Below are 22913 nucleotides of genomic sequence, written 5' to 3' on the forward strand. Positions count from 1 at the left end.
AAAAAGCGACAAGTTATGATTTGTGTGAATCAGTAGTTGATGGACAGCATGGACTTGGTAAGCTTGTTTTGAATGATGTATCTCTCTATAGTCTGTTTCTTTCAGCCAGTCACATATAATTTATTTTTAAGGATACTTTGCAAATAAATATCTAGGAGTTTAAGTTCATGATCACTGCAGCAGACGAGTTTTCTCATCTCTTGAAAGACACTTGTGTGGTAAATCACACACAGTTTTGGAATCCAGGCAAGGTAGGTGTTGGGAAGGTCAGGCCTGAGACTAGATAGATATAAATCTAGTCCACACTTCAATGCAATTTTAGAAACAATTGCTGATCACATCTCCTCCATAAGTTCTGAAACCTATCTCACTTGTGACCAATTCTCTTCAAAAGCTCCAGACCAGTGATGAAGGAATTACCATCGTGAAAATTACCATCGTGTACACATTTGTACTGCATTGCTGGTTACATTTGGCCAGTGAACAAATACCTGTACTACTACATCCTTATTGCTTCAAATAAAAAATCTGAAACAAAAAATTGAGTTGAATATGAAACAGAGAAATAGAAATATAAAACTATCTTCCTGTTCGCTTCTCACAAATACAAAGAATATAAGATTAAAAACAAACATTGTTCACGTGGCACTAGATAATCCTGCAATTTTCTTTTCCAAAATGAGCAACCTACTGAAAACCCTCTGGCAATCAGTTGATTGTATAATCCTTAAGTGAGCTCATCAAAGGATTACACAATGTCTTTTTCCACATCAGGTGATCAGACTCATAGCACTCAGTAGCAGAGAAATTAGATAACATTGCATCTGTTTTTAGGCACTAATTGCACAAAATTCAATTGGAACAGAATCTGTTTTCTTCTGATTTAGGTTTTCTCTTGGGGTCTTGGATGATCTGCTTTCATTCTGTTTCTCTGAGTCCAGGTGGCTGAAGTGGCCAACTTGGGAACGTAAACATAACTGGAACAGGGACTATGTGGGTGTGTTGGGCATAGTGCATTCCTCCTAGTAATATATGCTCAACTACTCTGAACTCCCAGTACTTGAACTCAAGGTTCTCCGTGTCAGCACAATGTTCCTTGGTCACATACGCAGGATTCCCAGGAGAATATGAAAATATCCTTGAAACATTTCCTCTGTCCACCAGGTCATCTCTTACTGATTGGTAGGTCAACTGGCTACTGTAAATTGAAAGCCATCGAATGTGTGGGGAATGGTTGAAGAATAAAGTGGAATTGTTTGGCATGAAAGTAATGGGGCGGTGGTTAGTGGATGCACTGCATGTTTCTGTGAATCAATTATTTGCTTTGATAGCTGTAGCAGAAGAAATGTTGAACCTTGAATTGAAATCAAAAGCTTCAGTTTGATTTGATAGTTAATACAGTAAAAATATAAATCTGTATCAAGAACTAGTAAGTTAACAAATTTTGTGTATTATGTACATGACAATAAAGGAATCTTGAATCTTAACTGCACACATTCCATTTTACTCCTTGTTTGTTCAGTGTCTCTGGGAACATGCTGCACATTAAGTGATCCCAATGTTTGCCGACACACTAGCAGTGACTGTACACCAAAATAACTCAAAATTAGTGCAGTGCGACGGTCAGTGGAACGCGATTACAGCGCCAGTGACCAGATTCGAATCCAGAGCTGTAAGAAGTTTGTACTTTCTCCCTGTGACTGTGCCCACATTTTGTTCGTACCTGGATGAGGGCTTCAGCCCAAAATATTGGTAATGCATAAAGATTAATTCATGAAGTCTTCTGCGGACAGTAGACCACCCTTCTCCCGTAAGGATTCCATTCCCTTCTCTCAATTCCTCTGGCTCCAGGGATTTTTACACAGCTGTTTCGTTCCAGGATATTTGCAGCTTTTTTTACGCTACGGAATGCTGGGGTCATTCCAGTCGCAGCTAATTTCTGGCAGGAGGCAGAGTATTAGCCCCGGAATGCTGTCTTTGTAAGAGGTGAATCCAGCTTTCCAGGACCAACTCGGGTAAGGAATACGACGCTGTGATGACGCGCAATGTATGCGACCTATCAGCGTGAAATTTGAACATTTTAAAGTAACATTCAGGATTCACCATCTAACAGTCATGATGCCTACAAATTGGGGGGGGGGGGGGGGGGGGGGGGGCGGGGAATAAAGAGTTCCGCAAGCTCCTTACCCTCCATGAAGTGATGAAATTAAGTGCCACATTACGGGAACAGTAAAGGATGAACCTTTAATGGAGAGCCTTGCTCAAAAGCTTAGAGCTTTGCTCGAGACAAGTCGCAGGTGACAAGCAAGCTGAAAAGCCCGTATAAGAAATACTACCAGATAAACGACCACAACAGCAGGAGTGTTAGAAGGTGTTTGGATTGGTCATATTTTGATCTGTGCCTTTCCCTCTGAGGCACAAGTCACTCAGTAAACCCAGTTGCTCTTCTAAGCAACTTGGAGGATCCATCTTCCCCTGAGCCATTCCAGCTGCGTCTCCCTCCCCAGCAGCGGTCATGATGCTGGAGTCCATAGCAGCATGGAGGCCAGCAATAAAGAATCCGCACTTCATGATCGACCAGGTAAAAACTTAATTCTGTTCGCGATTAACATTTTTTTGCCATGAATTTTTGTAAACGTGTTTGCCCATAAGGAGTGGTCTCGCTGATGTCACTTGTGTTCTATTGTTCTCCAGGATGCCAGGGAGATGAAGGACATGTCACTGGCTATGGACCGTGAGGACGTGGAAAGGAAGAGTCTTTGATTGGAGGTGCAGAGGACCTATGAAGAGCGGCTGAGGAGACAGGCACAGGAGGCAGAGATGATAGCACGGGAGTTCGATAGATGTGAGGGGGCTGAGGACTTCCAGTGAGAGCTGCAGAACCAGATTATGTGGGAAATGATTGGACTTGGGTCATCTTCTGCACAACAAAACTCTGCTCCCATTGTACTGCAACAAACACCCGCACAACAGTACTGCACTCCTGCAACCCATAGCTAGTATTTTTCTCCGGCACCACAGCAGAATGACAGCATGCAACACATAGACAAGGCATACGAGTCATTTCAATCACCGCCTTCCTCCAGCTGCTGGAGTGATGCGACATGGTCATTAGTGTTTTGTATATTTACACAGTTGTAAAGTTATATGCAATTGAATTAAACCTTTTTATTGTTGTTTACATGTTTCCTGTTCATTATAATTCTCTGACATGTGCATTATACATTTACTAAAAGCTGTTATTTGCTGCTTAAATTGCTTACAGAAGGGACATAATTGCTTCTCGGATAGCTTGGTGCCTGCATCCTTGTGGATCCTGATAAGCAACTCGCTCAGGGTCCTCAGGGAGATCGGGTTGCTCAGTGATCCACTATGGCAAGAAGTGTTCTTTGTTGATTTCACATATATTGTGTAGAACACAACAGGCAACAACAATGCCTGATACAAAAGCGACTAGGCACCTCTGGCGACCTTTGAGATGTCCAAAAACATTTTCTACCACTGTCCTTGCTGACCTCAGTCGGTAGTTAAAGCTTCGCTGACGTTTGGATTTCTGTGGGCAGAGCAAAGTAGATGTATAAGTACTTAATGCAACCTCTGAGATCACAAACAATTTCTAGTGGCCGTTTTACCATAACAGGGTAGAACCTGACCCCTGCACCTTAAGTTTTATATATATATATTTATCCTATATGGTTATGTGACACATAAATTACTCTACAGTGGGGATAAACTTACTTCATGTGGGAAGAGCTTTGATCTTCGGCCTTTCTGTAGATGGGCGACTTGGCTAAAACTCGAGCATCATGCGAACGACCAGGCCAACGCAAGTACACATATGTGATGCTGGAAAAACAAAAAATCTGTGTTTAGATCAACATATGAAACACAATCATTGATAAAGGCAAATAATTATAACTTAGGCTGTGATCCCTTACCATTGGGTGTGGTCCACAACGGCTTGAAGAACAATGGAGTGCCACCCTTTCCGACTGTAGTAGGCTAGTGTGTCCTCAGGGTGGGGGAGGGGATCTGATAGGAATATGTGTGCCATCAATTGCAGCTGCACACATTGGATACCCCTGTTCTGCAAATCCATCCATCGTCTCCTGAAGATATGCACCATTCAGCAGGTCAGCAAAATCTTTACATAGAATCTTCTTCAATGGTGCAGTAACCTGGCATACCAACACACACACACCATACCAAAAATACAATTAATTGATCGATATTCACATGGGGGGGTGGGGGTAGCATACCACCACACAGCAATGGCGAGTCTAAGCCAAGGTTTCAGAGTCTGTCGGCAGTTTGTTTTCTCGCACCTCAACAAGTTCCAATACTAAGTCAAAAATGTTCTGAGACATATGAAAATGACTCCACCACTCATCTTCATCAAAATTGTTGAGGACATTAGACTAGAACATGGGCCCATGGGATCTCTCTCTTTCTCCTCCACACCTTTGTATCCAAGATCACCATAGTGACTCACAAGAACAAAACATCTCCGTCTCCGGCATCTGAGGTCCGTGTGCCTTTCTGTCTCAAACAGCCTTTAACTTCTCTTCAAATTCTCCTCCAATTTATTGCTGATCGCACGAACATGTTGCTCGCGTGGATGCTGTGTCCAACTGTGCATCAGAGAGTTGTGTACCTGGCGCAGGAAATGTGCATGTGCCCCGAGTGGAATACATATTCACGGCTAGTAGCATAAACATATCAAGATCTACCGCTATTTTTGTGTAGAAAGATATGTCCGATGCATATGTTAGACATCACTCTAGATGCCAACGCTGTTCAGTTGCACATCCCATCCCACCTCTTTAGCTCCCAGAATTCCAGCTTGCTGTGTGAAATGACACAATGTCCTGGCATTATGTTGGCTTTGTTTGGTTCAGTGTAAACGACCAAAGATAGCTTAATGCTGGGTCTTCCTTACGACAATATCGCGGGATTTCTGTGTAAAAATCTCCATTGACATATCCACACCTCCCTCCTGAAGTGTTTCTGATCCTGTCAGACAGGAGTTTGAAGCTTTTTCCTTATGAGGATGAGAATTCTTCTGTCATCAGCAGTGAAGGCCTTCCTTGGCCTACCCGTCCTTTTGCAATTATTGAGCTCACCAGTACGATCTTTCTTCTCAATGATGTTCCAAAGAGTTGATTTTGGAAATCCTAAAATTTGGGCGATGTCTCTTACTGTTTTATTCTTGTTTTTCAGCCTCATAAAGGATTCTTTGACTTTCATTGGCACCTTATTGAAAAATGATAAAGACTCCAAAGGTGATCAAAAGCTTAGAAGCAAGCCTAGCTCTCTTATACCTGCACCAATGAAGCAAGTACATAAACCTGAGTAACCACAAAAACCTGTGAAGCCAAATGTTCCAAATATTATGAAATGGGGGTCCTATGTATAAAAAGTGCTGTAATTTCCACATGGTCTTTAGGTCCCTGTGGAGAAGAGCAATGTCTCAATTCCCCACTCTCCCAGGTCTACACTGCATTACAGTAGTTCTGGCAGTGCCAATAATCAGCTGTTTTCATTGATGCCACCTGTGACCTCACTCAGACAATAATTGAGGACTTCATTCTCCCACACATAAACATGGACCAGGAATAGAATACAAGAGCAGGGAAGTGATGTTAAAGCATTATAAGACACTGGTGAAATCTCACGAAGTATTGTGAGCTATTTTGGGCTCCTCATTTAAGAAAAGCTATGCTGACTTTGGAGTGGCCTCCAAGGAGGTTCACTAGGATGATTTGGGGAATCAAAGCTTATTATGTGAGGAGCATTTGACAGCTCTTGGCCTGTATTCTTTGGAATTTAGGATGATGGTGGGGGGGAAATCATTGAAGCATTTTGAATGTCAAAAGGCATGGAGAGAGTAGATGTACACAGATAATAACAAGGAGGATGTAGGGGAGAGAATATCTGGGATAGTGAATCAGGATATCAATCAGGAAGACTGGGATCTCACTGTTGAGGTCAAGTAAAAGGAGGTGAGGATATTTGTGATTGGCTGGTTTTTGAGAGTGGCGTCAGGATCAAAACTGATCTGACAGCAAGAATCATGATGTGGGGAAGGGATGATGTAAGTTGTATCTTCAACTTAAAGAGTACATATTGAAATAAAATCCTAGCTCCAGACTCCAGGACTTGAGACCTCCTTGGATAGATCTGCTCTTAAGTTAGACCAACCCATGCCTTGTGTGTGCTTTCCAACCCCACAGTGGTAATGAACCAGTTATAGACGTTTTGCTATATGACACAATTTTCCAGTGACTTGGGCATCCAACAGAATGACATTCATGAAAAGACTTCCACCTGTTTGCAACTACTTTTTTTAGACACTTGTGGTAATTTTTTTTTTCCACAAACCAAATGATAAAACTTCAGTCTTACCCAGGAATGCTGAACGCTGTATTTCGCTACTTGACCTGGCCCGAAAGTACAAAATAAGTAGTGACAGGCTCAGGTCAAATAAGATCAATTAACTTGATCCTAACTTTGAGCCAAATCAAATAGGATTCAAGTCTGAGTTCAGGTCAAATTTGGGAACCATACATGGAACATAACAGAGAGGGCTTCCCTCGGACCTCCATCCCCTAAAATGATAAGAAGACAAAACGACTTGATTCAGTGTGTAACAAATAGATGACGCATTTTTCTTGTTTATTTTCCTTTGTGTGAAGATATTGTTTTATGGTTTTATTGTATTGTATATGTTGAATACTTATGGGTTTTGGAGGGAGGTGGGAAGAGGGGAGAAAAAGGGAGAAAATGCCACTGTGTAAATTTAATGAGAAACGTTTGTACATATTTTGATTGATATGGTTCACAGTGTGAAAAATAAAAAAAATATTTTAAAAAAGTCTGAGTTCAGGTCAGGTCAGCCCATGTTCAGCATTGTAGCACAACCAATAGAGCTGTTGCCTCACAGATCTTGCAGCTCAGGTTCAATCCTGATCTCCCTCCGGTCTTGTCTGTGTGGTGTTTACACATTGTCTGTGTGTCTACGTCAGTTCAGATTAAACTGATCAAGTTAGGATCCATGGATTTTTATTTATTTTTTTAAAATCAATAATAATTTAGTTACACTTTTCAGAATTCAAATACTTGATCAATTCCTGAGTCCCTTACATATTATTAATTTTGGTGATGCAGTATTTCTTTTCGCATTTACCCTCTATAACACTTCTGAGAGAGAAAATAAAACTGGCATGCCATCTTCAATATAAAATCTTTTAATTGAATATGACAGAAAAGTCACTCTTGATAAGCCCAAGGGTGAAATATTAGGTAGATAGAAAAAGTACCCAATTAAATGGCACATTCTGTAGATTAAGATGATGCATAGCTCAACTTGCCAACTGATTTAATTATTATGAGTTTTAGGATATCATTTAAGATGGCAGAATCTCCACTGGATTTGCCTTTATTAAATTGTCATATTAAATAGTAATTCCCACAAGCTACAATGGATGAGCAGATTAAGTCATTTGGGAGCGGATCTTAGGAGAAGAAAGAAACGGAGAAGGGATGGATGAAGTAATGTGAATGTTATTTCAGATCAAGGTCACAAACTGAGAACGGAATTATGGGATGGTGAATATTACATTAATAATTCACTACTTATCCAATAATTATGTGCATTTGTTTTAATAAGAGTGCAAATGTCGGCTGAAACATATGTGGAAACCGTGGGCTAAAATGACAAAGCAGATGGGAAACCAGTTCAGTTTATCCTGGTGATCATCACACCAGACATTTAATTGGTTTAACTTACTGCCTTTTACACAAAGCCATCATAGTGGAGAGTTGTTTTCGGAACACAGCGGAGCAACCAAAGTAATCTGGGTGATTTGCAGTCATGTATGCCCCTCTTAAGGAGTTGCTGCTCCTTTCCTCAATTCACTGCTTGGGGGACAGAGGGTCTTTGCTAAGGTTATGGAAAACTCTTCAGCTTCCCATACAGCCCTCAAAATCCCCATGGAAGAGAGATACGCAGAGAGAGGTCTTGCATGCTCAGCTCCCTCAGTGGATCCTCTAGGTCAGAAGTGACGAGACAGTCTGAAGAGGTGAGTGGGGAGGATATTTCACACAACTCCTCTGGGACATTGTTCCAGCACCGAAAAATGTTTAATTACCTCAGCTTAATATACAACGGCATAACCCAGTGAAGTAATATAGCCGTATTTAATGGTTAGTTTGCAAGTAGCTGAAACTGCCTGATCCCAGAAGTTAAGGAGAAATTCTAGTGAATACATGGATGGGGAACCAGCTGCAGTGGGCTTTCCAAAGGAAGAAATGGGCATTGTCAAGTTTGTCCACCTGAAAAACCACATACATCACAATGCACATTGTCTCTGAAACCTTGGGACTGAGACACTGACTTTAACCCTTCATAACAGTGGATTCAGAAAGGATGGTGGTCCGTTCCAGGTCTCCACACAGGGAAAATCTGTCAACATGGCAGCGATAACAATAAATTTCTATGCAATAACACATCAAATGGCTCTTCAGCATTAAATTCCCTACAATTATCTGATTTTATGTCTTGATATTACTGAGCACTTTTATCATATTCGGCAACACCAAAAATACCAGTCACCTGATCAATTAAACCACCAGCACTGAATCTCACTTACCAAAAAGAAACTCTTTCCACAATACAGTGGAACCCCAATTTAATGCGACCCGATTTAACGTGAATCCAGATATAACACAATGGGTCATTGGACTTGGGCTGCTGCCGGGAGTGGGGATGGTCGGCTTACTAAAAATTAATTTCTGCTTTAATTTCAACTGTAACTACAACTATTTATTGAAACCCCGATTTAGTGCGGCCCCACTTTTTGTTGCAATGTGATTTTTTTAAAGACCCAATCTATTGCATTATAATGGGGATGCACTGTATTTTCTTGAGAATACAAGGCAAAAGATTTGATTTCACTTCCAAAAGCTTCCTCTAAAATTTCATTTCTGAAAAGATATAGAATAACTGGTCAGTTGGTTGAGCTTTAAACAAGTAAAATGTTCATAAAATGGAAACAGATCAGTAATATGCAGCAATAAAAGAATAACTGGAATGTATAACAAGAACGTAGAGATGGGAAGACTGGGCTCATTCGCCTTGGTTGGCAGGCCAGCCTAAGAGAAGGAAAACTGATTTCAAACACAGGTGGCTCATTAGCCTCGTCAGCCATCCATCCAGGAGAAGGACACTTCAACATAACAGCTATGATCTGAGGATCTGGCCGTCACTGTCCCAGCCTCCTGAGCCGTGGCAGATAAATCCCGGGTGTAAAGGGTTGGGGCCAATACTGCACACATTGCACTCCACCTGAAAAATCCATTGTGCAGGTTCGAAGAACTTGGCCATGTCTATGATCCTTCCAAAATCTTTGTTCGCGAAGCCAAGCCAAAGAAGAAGAATAGCAAGAACGTACAGAAAAAGAGACACTCACAAGTAAATTATTGATATAGAACCCAAATTCCACAAACTTCTCTGCAGTAAAATTCAAAGTTTTCTGTACGTCATCAAAAATCATTAAGCCGTGACATCGTTGAATAATCGAGTTCCACAGTTGAAGACAAAGGGTTGAAAAGAAGAGAATCAGCAGATGGGATCTGATTTGGCAATTGAGGTCAAGTGACTAAGCATCACTATGTAAATGAGAAACAAAGGGAGCGTTCATCCGCAGAGTGGGCTGAGTCAGAGTGGAAAGCCTTTAATTCAAGAGGTTTTGGCGAGTAGAGGTTGAGGTGGTGGTGCAGGAGTTGAACTAAGTCAGGCCCACCCTATTTGAGGAACACAAAGGATTCAGCAGGTAGGCACAGTTAAGGGCAGATTGTAGATATATATATTTTTCTCTAGTTATAGAAAGAGATGTTATTTTCAGTAAAGGATGTGTTCTGTAAGTGGAAGGCCCTCAAAGGTGAAATTTTGAGAGTACAGAGTTTGTATGTTCCTGTCAGGATTAAAGGCAAAGTTAGCTGGCAGAGGGAACCTTGGAGCATTTGGAGAAAGAGAAAGGTGAATAGCAGATATAGGCAACATGGAGCAAACTAGGTGCTTGAGGAGTACAAAATATGCAAAAAATCAGGAAAGTGGTTTGCTTTGGCAGAAAATGTAAAGGAAAATCTGAAGGATTTCTTCAGGTATATTAAGAGGAAAGGAATAGTAATGGACAAAATTGAACCCCTTGAAGATCAGAGTGGTGGGCTATGTATGGAGCCAAAAGAGATGGGAGAGATCTTAATAAGGTTTTTTGCATCAGTATTCACTCAGGAAAAGGGTACTGTAGAGCTCGTCGAAAGAACCAAAGACTTGTTGATCCAAACCAAGGCTTTTATTAGCAAAAGACAGGAGCTCTTCACAGGTGGCCGACCAGTCCGGAATGATCCGACCTGGCTAGGGACACAACCCTTTAAGGCCCAGACAATAGGCGTGGCTTAGCTCTCAGCCAATCGCTGTAAGCACAGTCTAGATACAGTAACTATATACACTATGTACATTGGTGATAGATCTGTACTATCACAGGTACAGAGTCATGCAAAGTAAAGAAAGCAAGCAGTGAATTCATGGAACCTGTGCAGATTAAAGAGGAGGAGGCCCTTACTATCACCAAAGCCTGACATGATATTCCCTTGGACCTTGAGTGAGGCTAGTGCAGAAATATTTAAAATTTCCTTAGCCATGGGTGTGGTGCCAGAGGATCAGAGGAGAGCTCACATTGTTCCGTTGTTTAAAGTAAAGGCTCCAAAAGTAACCCTGGAGCCTGACCTCAGAAGATAAATTATTGGAAGGTGTTCAAAGAGATCATTTATTTGGATTGGCAGGGACTGATTAGAGATAGTCAACATGGCATCGTGCAGGCCATCATGTTTAACCAACCTTATAGAGTCTTTTCAAGGATATTACCAAGAAAGTTGACAAAGGAAAGGCTGTGAATGTTGTATACATAGACTTTAGTAAAGCCTTTGACAAGGTTCCACGTGGGAGGTTAGGAAAGTTTAGATGCTCTGTATTCATAGTGAAGTAGTAAATTGGATTTGACAATGGCTGGAGAAGCCAGAGAATGAATGATTATTTCTCAGAATGGTGGCCTGTGAATAGTGGTGTGCCTCAGGGATCGGTGCTGGGACCATCGTTGTTTGACATCTATGTAAATAATCTGGATGATAATGTGGTAAATGGATCAGCAAGTTTGCAGATGACTAAGATATGAGGCATTGTTAAAAGTGAAGAAGATTTTCAAAGCTTACAGAGGGATCTGGCCCAGCTGGAAAAATGGGCTGAAAAATGGCAGATGGAATTTAATGCAGACAAGTGTGAGGTATTGCATTTTGGAAGGACAAACCAAGATAGAACACGGTAAATGGTAGTGCGGTAGAACAGAAGGATCTGGGAATACAGATACATATTTCCTTAAAGGGGAGTCACAGGTGGATAGGTTTGTAAATAGAGCTTTTGGCATATTGGCCGTCATAAATCAAAGTATTAAATACAGGAGTTGGGATGTTATGGTAAGATTGTATAAGGCATTGGGGAGGTCACATTTGGAGTATTGCATACAGTTTTGGTCACCTAACTACAGGAAAGATATCAATAAGATTGAAAGAGTGCAGAGAAGATTAAAACTAAGATGTTGCCCGGACTTCAGGAACTGAGTTACAGGGAAAGATTAACCAGGTTAAGGCTTTAAGCTCTGGAGCATAGAAGAATGAGGGTAGATTTGAGAGGTATTTGGAATTATGAGGGGGATAAAAAGAGTAAATTTAGGCAAGTTTTTTCCACGGTAGGTGAGATACAAACCAGAGGACAAGGGTTAAGGGTGAAAGGGAAAAGGTTTAGGGGGAACATCTTCACATAGAGAGTGGTGTGAGTGTGGAACAAGCTAGCAGCTGCAGTGGTGAATGCAAACAGGTACATGGATGGAGAGGTAAGGAGGGCTGTTGACTGGGTGCAGTTCAGTGGGAGTTGGCAACAAAATGGTTCGGCAGTGACTAAACTGGCTGAAGGGGCCTGTTTCTGTGCTGTAGGGTTCTATAGTTCTATCATCAGGACCAATCTATATCTTTGTCTATCCACTGATTAAGGAACACCAAGTCAGGAGACTCTGGGACTTGCATTTCTCCTCAGCCAACATCAAGTGTTGGATCATGGAGCTGAAAGTTTGCATCTCATTTCTGCTGACATCCAGTATGGGCTTAACATCGCAAATACAATAATTACTAGCAGTGTCGGAAAGACAAAAAAAAAGAGTGGTTGTGAATGTGACTCAAGATGTTGACTGCACATTTCAAGTTTATTATCATCCAATTGTACAAGTACGACCCAATAAAACAGCGACCTCTGGACCTCAGTGCAAAAACTTGCAAACACACATCCAGACATAACACACATACAGTCAAATGATACAGAACTTATATAAAAATGAATAAATCTTTTTTAAATAGTAGAGTCTTGGATGGTTTGTCTGACATAGGAACCATGGGAAGAAGCTGTTTCTCACCCTGGTGGTTCTGGCTCTGATAATCCTCTATCTCTTTGCTGACAGGAGTAGCTGAAAGATGCTGTGTGCGGGGTGGTAGGGGTTCTTAACAATTTCTCGAACCTTCTTCAAGCAACAATCCCTGAAGAGCAGTGGGTCTCAACCTTTTTCTTTTCACTCACATACCACTTTAAGTATTCCCTATGCCATAGGTGCTCTGTGATTAGTAAAGGATTGCCTAAGGTGTTATGTGGGTAGAAAGAAAAAGTATGAAAACCACTGTTTTAATTGTACCTAATTGACTTGTTATGTGCATGGTTTCATAACTCCAAAGGAAATGGGCCAATGACAATTTTGCTCAAGCAAAATATTTCAGTAACAATTGGGTCTAGAGCAGTGATTCTCAACCTTCCTTTCCCACTCCTGAAGCAATCCCTTACTAGTCACAGAGCATCACTGGCATAGGGATTACTTAAAATGGTATGTGAGTGGAAAGAAAAAGGTTGAGAATCATTGCTGTAGATCATGTCGATGGAGGGGGAGGGAGACCTCAATTATTCTCTCTGCCCCTCTTAAGGTACTGTGGATTGACCTCCAATCCAATGCTCTACAGAAACCATGCCACACTGTGATGCAGCCAGCCAGGACCTCTTGATATAGCTCCTGTAGAAAATTGACAGGATGGTAGCTGGTAGCCTTGCCAGCTTCAGTCTTCTCAGGAAGTGCAGTCACTGTTGCGCCTTCCAAGTGAGGAGATGTGTATCCAAGATAGATTATTTCTTAAGTAGACTCAGAGAAATCTCTCCATGACCTAGATATTAATGTATAGCGGAGGGTCGTCATTTCTGGTCCTCCTGAAGTCCACAATAATTTCCTTCGCCTTGTCCACAGTGTGACTCGGGCTGTTATTCTCACAATATATCACGAGATTTTCCACCTCCTCTTTGTAATGCGACTCATCATTGTTGCTGACAAGACCAACTCCTGTTGTGTCATCTGCAAACCTGATTACACTGATGGAGCTGGATCTGGTGATGCAGACGTGGGTCAGTAGCGTGAATAGCCCAGAAATGTGCCAGTGCTCAGTGTGACCCACCCAGTGCTGACCCAGACAGGCTTACCATTGGGAAGTCCAGAGTTTAACTACAGAGAGGGGTGTTGTGTCCCATCAAGGACAGCTTCTCCACCAGCTTCTGGGAAATGATGCCAAGTTGAGGACAATAAACTCCAGCCTGGCGTGTCAGGAGTCGTTCTCCAGATGAGCCAGGACGGAGTCTAGGGACAAGGCTGTTGCATCATAAGTGGAACAGTTTCATTGATATGTGAAATGAAATGGGTCCAGTCTCTTTGGGAGGATACATTGTATCATCTGATGTTCAAAGGGTTTAGTTCCTTTGGCTCTTCTGGGCTCTCACAAACTCATTCTTAATTCCAAAACTTGTCTATTTTCCCCAAGTTAAAGTACTTTTAGAAATTATCTGATGCCACAATTATTGAGCAGAAGTAGTAACAGCAGCAGACAAGATTCAGCCTTCATCGCCAACTGCTTCATCAAGGATTTTCCATCGGCCATAATATCTAAAGCTGAGATGGCCATTAGCAAATGCAGTGTTCAATTCCATCCACAACTCCTCTACAGGTCATCAGCAATACTCAAGCATGGTTGATACTGTATTTGCGCCACATATGTACGAGGCAAAGACAATTTCCAACAAGAGAGAATTAAACCAACTGCTCTCGACGTTCAGAGCCATTAACTACCACCATCATCATTAATAGTTTGAGGGTTACCGCTATCAAATGAAAGCTCCTATTAGCTCAGACTTCCTCATATAAATGAGAAGATGATGGGGATGCACATGGATTCTAGAAAAATGGAGGGCTATGGGCTGCGAGAGAAGGGTGAGATTAATGTGGAGTGGATTTAAATAAGTCAACACAACATCATGAGCTGGGGGACCAGTGCTATACTATTCTAAGTTTCCACAAAAAGTGAACTTACAGTAAACAATTAATTGGTTCAATAAATTTCAGCTCACTAATTATCGTGCAGTTACACTTTATTCTTGTTACTCAGACCACCGAAGCAGGGTGTTATCCGATCGTCGTCCTGTTCTGGCTCATTGCCCCACCACATTAATGCTGACCTTTTGTTTGTCCACGCTCAGTCCATATCCTTCTAAACCTTGCCAATTTACATTCTTATCTATAATCATCTAAATCTGTTTACCCTGCTAGCTGTTTTGGCCAGAAAAGTGGAACATGATACAATGCTGTGATGGTGGATGGATTGTCAGTTTCCTACACATTTTCCAACATCACTTTCTTCTCTCTATTTATGCTCAATACCATTACTTTCCTTAAAACAACTTCCCCTTGTCCTCATCACTTGTACTATCACTGCTTTCAGTTGCTCCCAATTGGCTGTGTGTGCTTCTCACAAATGCTCATCGCACGACACCACTGAAGGGTAAGAAATTTTCACAAGCTTTTGCCATGAGGCAAGTTACTTGACCCTAGTCTTTCTTTTTGAAATTGCACTTACTGCACTGGGACCTGGCTCCTATACTCACATTTATGAGGAAAGACGATTATGATCTGTAGTCAAAGCTAAGTAAGCAAGAGAAGGAAAGCAAGTGCCACACAGCATGTCCATCAGAATGATTGAGACTCAAGAGACTGCTAGATTCAGGAGTTACTGGAGAAACTCAGTGGGCCAGACAGTAGGTGTGGAGAGAAAGGGATGATTGACATTGCTGGTCAGGACCCTGCATCAGGAATACTGTTGACAATATGGCCCAAATGTTACAAGACCAATGTTTCTGAAAGTTATAAAAACAAGTATATTCTCTAAGGGAAATGAATATTTTTGAAAATAACATTGCTAGATCTCCTTTGCAGATGAAGACAAAAGGACAAAATATTTGCAATAAGCGTCAATTTGAAACCAGTATTTTGTCATTATGGACATTATTTAAAAAGCAAAAGATTCTGACCAAGAAAAAATGTTCTTTCTTTAAACTTTTGATTTTAAACAGTTCTCTCTTGTAACTAGGAGACACTTCAGCTTTTGCCTAACATTTTCCCTTCTAAAGTGGCTCAAACTGAGATGCACAGAGAACGACACTGGATATTGGCATCCAAGTGCCTTGCATTTTACACTTTGCTTTCCTCCCATTTATAACCAAGCCTTAAATGGGAGGTCAAATCAGACAAGCTGCTCCCATGACCTATCAATACTGCCTTGCCTCCAGGAAATGAGAAATGTGAGAGAATATTTTACCATTTACATTTCTTTCTTTCGCTTGGAGTAAGGACCAAGATCACTTGGCAGTGAATGGAGTTATTTGATGCAAAACTGCTGAAAAATACAATTTGTTCCTTATTTTTGTACTTTCAAATCTGTCCCTTAGTTTCCACAATTTATTACAAAAGATTAAGGATGGAAATAGAACAAATTAGATTTAGGAGCAATATGTTGATTTTATCTTACTCTAGCTATACCAAGAATACTGATGGTAGTCTATCAATACTGCTGTCCTTGACAATTATCATGGTGTCCCCATAAAGTATCCTGCATCCAACAATGTGGGACCACTGGCAAACAAAATGATCAAGACTGACCCACCCAGGAGGCACAAAACAACCAATTGGTATAGCACTGTGGGCTCAGATATCGGATATCAAAATCCATAACCTTGTGGTCCAGCTTCAAACGTTTTCTCCACCATGGCCATCAGCTCTGGAGAACTAGGAAAGAAGGATCAAGTAATAGCAGAAATTCTTATAAGAATAGTTATGAGCAGTGAACTGGGATCCACTGCTGATGGCTGGCTCGGCCTCCCGACTCCACCCCCATCTGCTCACATATATCCCTGGTTTCCTGCCTAAACCCAGAACGCTTCCGAAGACCACTGTAAGACGCTACCCATAGTTATAAGCTAATAAAAGCATTTGTTCTCCCTCCAATCATAAGAGCTTTTATTCACACCACAATTTTATTAGTTTATTCCCTTAACAATAGAAGGGCTACACAATCCAGGGGTGCTGCTAATAGATCCTCTGTCCCCCGACGCAAATGGGGAGTTCATGTATTTGCTAGATGGCATTCAGGTCTACCTGAACGCGACCAGAGACATTTTCCACACCAATGAACTCAGGAGGTCTGCATTCATTTCGAGGGTAGGAACAAAAGGGTATGCCGGTCACTGCATATGACGCTGCCATCAAGGCATGGAAGGCTAGATACCTGGATACGCAAAACGAGATCCTAGTGAGGCATCGACTCGCTCTAAATCACCAGCGGCCAGGGGAGACCATCGATGACTACCTGCTGGATCTGTGGACACTTGCCAAGAAGTGCAGGTACAAAGCAGCTACAGGCTGCATTCGTGAGGAAGAACAGATCCGGGACACTCTAGTCGCGGGGGTCTGCTCAAGCTACACGAGGCAGTGACTGCTCAAGTCAGGTAAGAAGAATCTGGCTAGCCACGTTGAACTGGTGAAATCATTGGAGCAGGCCAAGCTCAAGAATGATGCCCTTGAAGCCAGAGAGCTCGCTCACCCAGGTGACTCCTTCCAAGGACTGGCTGCTCCCGTTACCCCAGCCCTAACAGCTGATGCTTTCCATGCTAGGGAGTGCTTTTTCTGCAGCAAGAGCCAGGTTCCCCGATCTCATTGCCCGGCTAAAGACTCCAGCTGTGGCAAGAAAGGGCATTAGGCAAGGGTTTGCCATGCGAGAGGAAGCCTGGGGAAGTCCACAGCCTGCACTGCTCCCGGATCCAATTCCAGTCCCAGGCCATCTGCCCTGAATTCACCCAAATCCACTTGCTGCACTATATGCCAACAGAGAGTGGAAATGAGGAAATGGCGCAAAAAGGCTCGGGAGCCATCTTGCCACAACTCAAACGCAAACTTGGCTCCATCATCGGCAGAGAAGGAAAGAGGACAACCATCTTGCCACACCACGAGGTCGACGCCATCTTACCCACGGGCAACCCAGGACGGTGGGGGCCACTCGAGTGAGGAGTATGGAGTCTCTGGGATTCTAGCCTCGAGGGTTCTAGATCAGGACAGACTTCACCGGCTCAGCAACTCCATAGTGACTGTGAAGGTAAACGGACATTCCACTAAATGCCTAATCGACACGGGCTCTACTGAAAGCTTCATAGACTGTGCAAGAGTACAACTTAAAGGTGTATCCTTCAATTATCATATATTCCTTGCATCTCATTTGCACTCTATGCGTATTCAACAACATTTTATAGTTCATTTGTCGTTTTAAAGGGGAGGGGGGGGAATTCTGTAAATTTCACTTGTATATACTTGATGTATTGTGTGCTCTGGTGTCGTTGGGTATGGACTTCCTGCATCACCTTAAAAGCATGACCTTGGAGATTTGTAGTCCCCTCCCCCCATAACAGTTTAGAACGGAGGGCCCCTAAAATCAGAACCCACATGCAGCCTCTCCACACTGAATACTGAAAGCACCCCCCCACCTCCTGAATCTGACCTGAGACAGCAAACCTATTGCTACCAAACACAGGACGTACAGCACAGCAGACCGAGATTTCATACAGTCTGAGACAATGTCTGCTCGACAAAGGTATCATTGAACCTAGCACCAGCCTGTGGAGAGCGCAAGTGGTAGTGGTAGTGGTAAAAGGGGAAAACAAGTCCAGAGTAGTAATTGACTATAGCTAAACTATTAATCGGTATACACTCCTGGATGCTTACCCCCTCCTTCGTATTTCGGACATGGTGAATGATATTGCACACTATCAGGTCTATCCAACTATCGACCTGAAAGCTGCTTATCACCAGCACCCAATCCATTCAGAGGACCATCCATATATGGCAATTGAGGGTAAAGGTAATCTCTATCAATTCCAGAGGATCCCTTTCGGTATCACTAATGGGGTTTCTATCTTCCAGAGGCAAATAATATCACCATCTGTGGCCACACCTTGGAAGACCATGACGCCAGCTTCTAGAGTTTTCTCTATACAGCAAAAGCCCTGAACCTCATTTATAACTCTGACAAGTGCGTGTTAAGGACTAAGCATCTGTCTATCCTTGGCTACATGGTGGCATCATTGGCCCCGACCCCAATAGGATGCACCCCCTGTTAGAGCTCCCCATTCCCAGGACCACAAAGGCTTTGAGGAGATACAGGGGTTTTTTCTCATATTACGCCCAGTGGATCCCTCATTACGCTGATAAACTTTGGCCTCTCTTAAAAACCACAAATTTCCGCCTCTCAGCTGAAGCCCAAATGACTTTTAACGACCTCTGGAACCATATTGCAAAAGCTGCATGCACGCAGTGGAGATGAATCTACCTTTCCAAGTGGAAAGTAACGCTTCAGACGTATCCGTGGCCGCTACCCTCAATCAGACGGGCAGGCAAGTTGCATTTTTTTCTCGGACATTACCAGGCCATGAGCTCCAGAACACATCTGTGGAAAAGGAGGCTGAAGCCATTGTAGAATCCATGAAGCACTGGAGACACTGCCTGCCTGGTAGGAAATATACGCTCCTCACTGACCAGTGCTCGGTCGCATTCATGTTTAATAATGTCAAGAGGGGACAAATCAAAAATGACAAGGTTGCTAGGTGGAGGATCGAGCTCTCCACCTACAATTATGACATTATGCCTTATCCAGAGGAAGCTGTGCCTCTGCCCACACCAGCCAACTGTGGTCTCTATATAATGAGATCTGCTATCCAGGGGTTACCCGCATGGCATATTTTGTCAAGGTCTGCAATCTGCCCTACTCCATGGAAGACGTCAGGGAAATGACCAAGTCTTGCCAGGTCTGCGTGGAGTGCAAGCCCTACAAAGGCACACCTGATCAAATCATCCAGACCCTTTGAACGGATAAGTGTTGATTTTAAGGGACCTCTCCCCTTCATGAACAGGAACACTTTCTTTCTCTCTATCATTGATGAGTACTCCCACTTCCCTTTCACCATTCAGTGTCCAGACACGTCCACTTCATCAGTCATAAAGACCCAAGACTCCATTTTCGCCCTGTTCAGGTATCCCAGCTATATTCATAGTGACCGGAACTTATCCTTTATGAGTGACGAGCTATGTCAGTACCTGCTGGTGAGTGGCATCGCATCCAGCAGGACTACAGCTACAACCCCTGGGGGAATGGGCAGGTTGAAAAGGAGAATGCCACAGACTGGAAGGCTGTCAAACTGGCCCTGAAGTCAAAAGGCATTTCAGACTCATGCTGGCAGGAAGTCTTCCCTATGGCACTCCATTCCATCTGGTCGCTACTATGTACCGTGACCAACGCTACTCCTCACGCTACTCCTACTTCTCAGGAAGCACATGACGATAAGCAAGACTGACGCCCTGGTTGAAAGGGTGAAACTGCCCTATGACAATATCACGTACGCCTATGTGGAGTACCCAGATGGCAGAGAGGATACTGTCTCCATCAGAGTCCTGGCATGCGCAGGAACAGAGGGTCCGTTGCCTCAAGTGCCCTGTGAGCCACGGAGCTCATTTTCTCCACCCCCATTCAGGGCCTCAGGGGATTTGTTTCAGGAGGAAAGTGCAAACCCCTTCACCGTTGAGTCAGAGACCCTGCTCACTACTCCTCCCTCACAAGTGGGCTAAGAGACTCAAGGAGTCCAAGGCTCCCCAGTGCTAAGGTGCTCCACCAGGATCTACAGATGCCTGGACCACTTAAATCTGTAAATTTGTAAATAACTGTATATTTTCAACCTTTTTTTCTGAATCCATATTCTCTGTCTTCATTCACAGACCCTAAATTCTACAAGGGGTGAATGCAGTGAACTGGGATTCACTAGTAGTGTGTTGTGCTGATGGCTGGCCCCGCTTTCTGATTCCGCCCCCATCTGTTCACATATAACCCTGGTTTCCCACCTAAACCTAGAAACCTACTCACAGTTATAAGCTAATAAAAGTATATGTTCTCCCTCCAGTCATGAGAGCTTTTATTCACGTTACATTCTGCTCTCTAAACCTACTCAACATCAACACACTAGCAACCAATATAGCAGAACTAAGAGTTCCCTACCAGGGGAAATGTTTTAGATCCCAGAAAATATAAAGATTGTAGACAATCAGAAAATAGGAGTATGCCTTACAAAACTATTCCTCAACTATTCTAATATATGACAAAGCTGAAGTGGGCCAGCATGGATGACATAAAGGTTAGTGCAATGCCTTTATAGCGCCAGCAATCAGGACCTGGGTTCGAATCCGGTACTGTCTATAAGGAGTTTGTACGTTCTCCCCTTAGCTGTGTGGGTTTTCCTCAGGGTCTCTAGTTTCCTCCCACTATTTAAAAATGTAAAAATGTTCCAGGTGTAGATTAATTGGGCGGCATCAACTCGGGGGCTGAAATGCTACCGTACTGTATAGCTAATTTTTTTTTAAATTAAAAAGTAATTGAAGTAGATTTTTACAGCATGGAAACAAGCCCTTCAACCCAACTTATCAATGCTGATCAAGTTGTTAACCTATGCTAGTCCCATTTGTCTGAGTTTGGTCCACATCGCTCAAAATCTTTTCTATCCAAGTTTTTCTGAACACACTGGTAGGGGCAGTGGATAATCCTACTTGCCCTGCCCCCATGTCTTGTCAGTTTCACTCCTGAGCACCAACAGTCCTTTGGTGTATTTTAACCAGGGATGTCTGAATATTAGCCACATTACATCTTTGACCACCTTCTTCCAACACTTATTTCCTTGACTACCTCCCTCTGCTCTTTCCAGTTTAAAATTCCACAAACTATCTGACTGTTCCCTTACTGGTTGTCAATGAATTAACTAAATCATGCATGCATGTAGACATCCCTCAATCTAAACCAGCTAAAGTTAATGCCAGTCAACCAAGCTATCATTAGTGATATAGTCCTAGGTTGCAAATTCTAATGGGTATGCAAATCAAGCTTCAGGTCAGGGTTGTCAGATGGGCAGAAGTTCCTGAATGGCATGAACCACTGGGCATGTGGCTTTGAGGCCTTTTTTTAAAATTTATTCCAATACTATTAAGGCCACATTGGATTGTCCATGCATGGCTATTCTGGGACATGCTACCATCCACAACACTGCCCATTCCTACAAGGATGGTCCTCCACACCTGCAAAATTAAGGGAATGCCAGGTTTCAAAATCTCCCATGCAGATGCTTCGTTTCGAATTTTCTCCTGAATGTGACTCACCACAATTTGGTGAGTAATTGGAGCTTTCATTCTTAATTTAGTTTGAAGCATATTGTCTCGATCTATGCAATAAAGGGGAAGGGAATTTCACTTCTGTTAGGATGTCCTAATTAACTGCAATAAATTGTACCAAATGAGAATGTTTCCTCAAGGGATCTGCACCTCACGCAAAGTGACAGATGACGATAATTAAACGGATTGTTCTGCATGTTGTATGTGGAATATCTGAGAGCTGTATTTTTGTTGCATTGGATTCATAATGCAGCAATATGTCTTGTACATCTTTTTGTCTTCCTATTTATAAAAGGTAGCCAACTATAAATAAAACAGCTTACACTGTTTCAGCAAGTATAGTTCTCAGATACTCTTAAGTAGTAAATGCTGCACATTCTGTTTGAGTGATTAACACGGGGGGGGGGGGGGGAAGAATGAGTGGATCAGAAAAAATATCTCTTTTGTAATACACCTTTTAAAAAACTTGCCCAAAATAATGGAAATTAAAATACCTAATGTATCTGCTCACTCCACATTAAATAAGTCCTATTAGTGCTCTTTTTATGTATTGGAAATCAATCAATATCCATGTCAAGCACTAACCAAAAATGAATAATTCCATTTAAAAAATATTAACTGTGTATAATTTAATCTATTTATCAAAAATTTATGCATTTAGATTGAAAGCAACTCCTGAGAGCTCTTAGCAAGTTAAAACATGCTGATTAATTGATTCATTATTTTTTAAAAATGTTAATATTGAGTCACAATTCTTCACTAAATAAATTAAAATAACTTTCATCAATAATCTGAACAATATTAACATTAAGTAAAATATGTCAGTAATCGGCAGTCTTCTGAAAAGAAACTGGTAATATTCATTTCCCCACAATCTTTTTGTATGCAGGCATTGTTTTAGGATGATGCTGAACAGTACAAGCTGCCGCTGAATTTGTAATGTCACATTGTGTTTTGCTTTTAGAACTAGCAATAATAATTACTTACCCTCAGCCAAGAACGTGTCGTGAGTGAATGATACGAGTTCAAACACAAGCCAAAGTACCCAACATTGCACAAGCATGAAAAACTGGAAAATATCTTCCCATCATGAGTTTTTAATGCTGCACTAAAATCTTACAGTGGCTTGATTTAAATGCCCTTGAAAAAAGTAACAAGGCTACTATACATGGTCAGCAACACACCAACTGCCTACTC

The 22913-nt window shown here is 42.2% G+C and overlaps 1 protein-coding gene and 1 long non-coding RNA gene across 3 annotated transcripts in view; one reads left to right on the forward strand and one right to left on the reverse strand.

Moving 5' to 3' along the window:
* Positions 1-22913, reverse strand: part of LOC138757886 (janus kinase and microtubule-interacting protein 1-like) — a 255095-nt gene that overhangs the window by 109714 nt on the left and 122468 nt on the right. The window lies entirely within an intron of this gene.
* LOC138757887 (uncharacterized) overlaps positions 1-22913 on the forward strand; it is a 66063-nt gene that overhangs the window by 34556 nt on the left and 8594 nt on the right. The window contains exon 2 of the long non-coding RNA XR_011353944.1: positions 5221-5282. This is a non-coding gene — a long non-coding RNA (uncharacterized lncRNA). The remainder of the gene's footprint in view (positions 1-5220; positions 5283-22913) is intronic.

Source organism: Narcine bancroftii, chromosome 3 (genome assembly GCF_036971445.1).
Source record: "Narcine bancroftii isolate sNarBan1 chromosome 3, sNarBan1.hap1, whole genome shotgun sequence".
Taxonomy (NCBI): Eukaryota; Metazoa; Chordata; class Chondrichthyes; order Torpediniformes; family Narcinidae; genus Narcine; species Narcine bancroftii.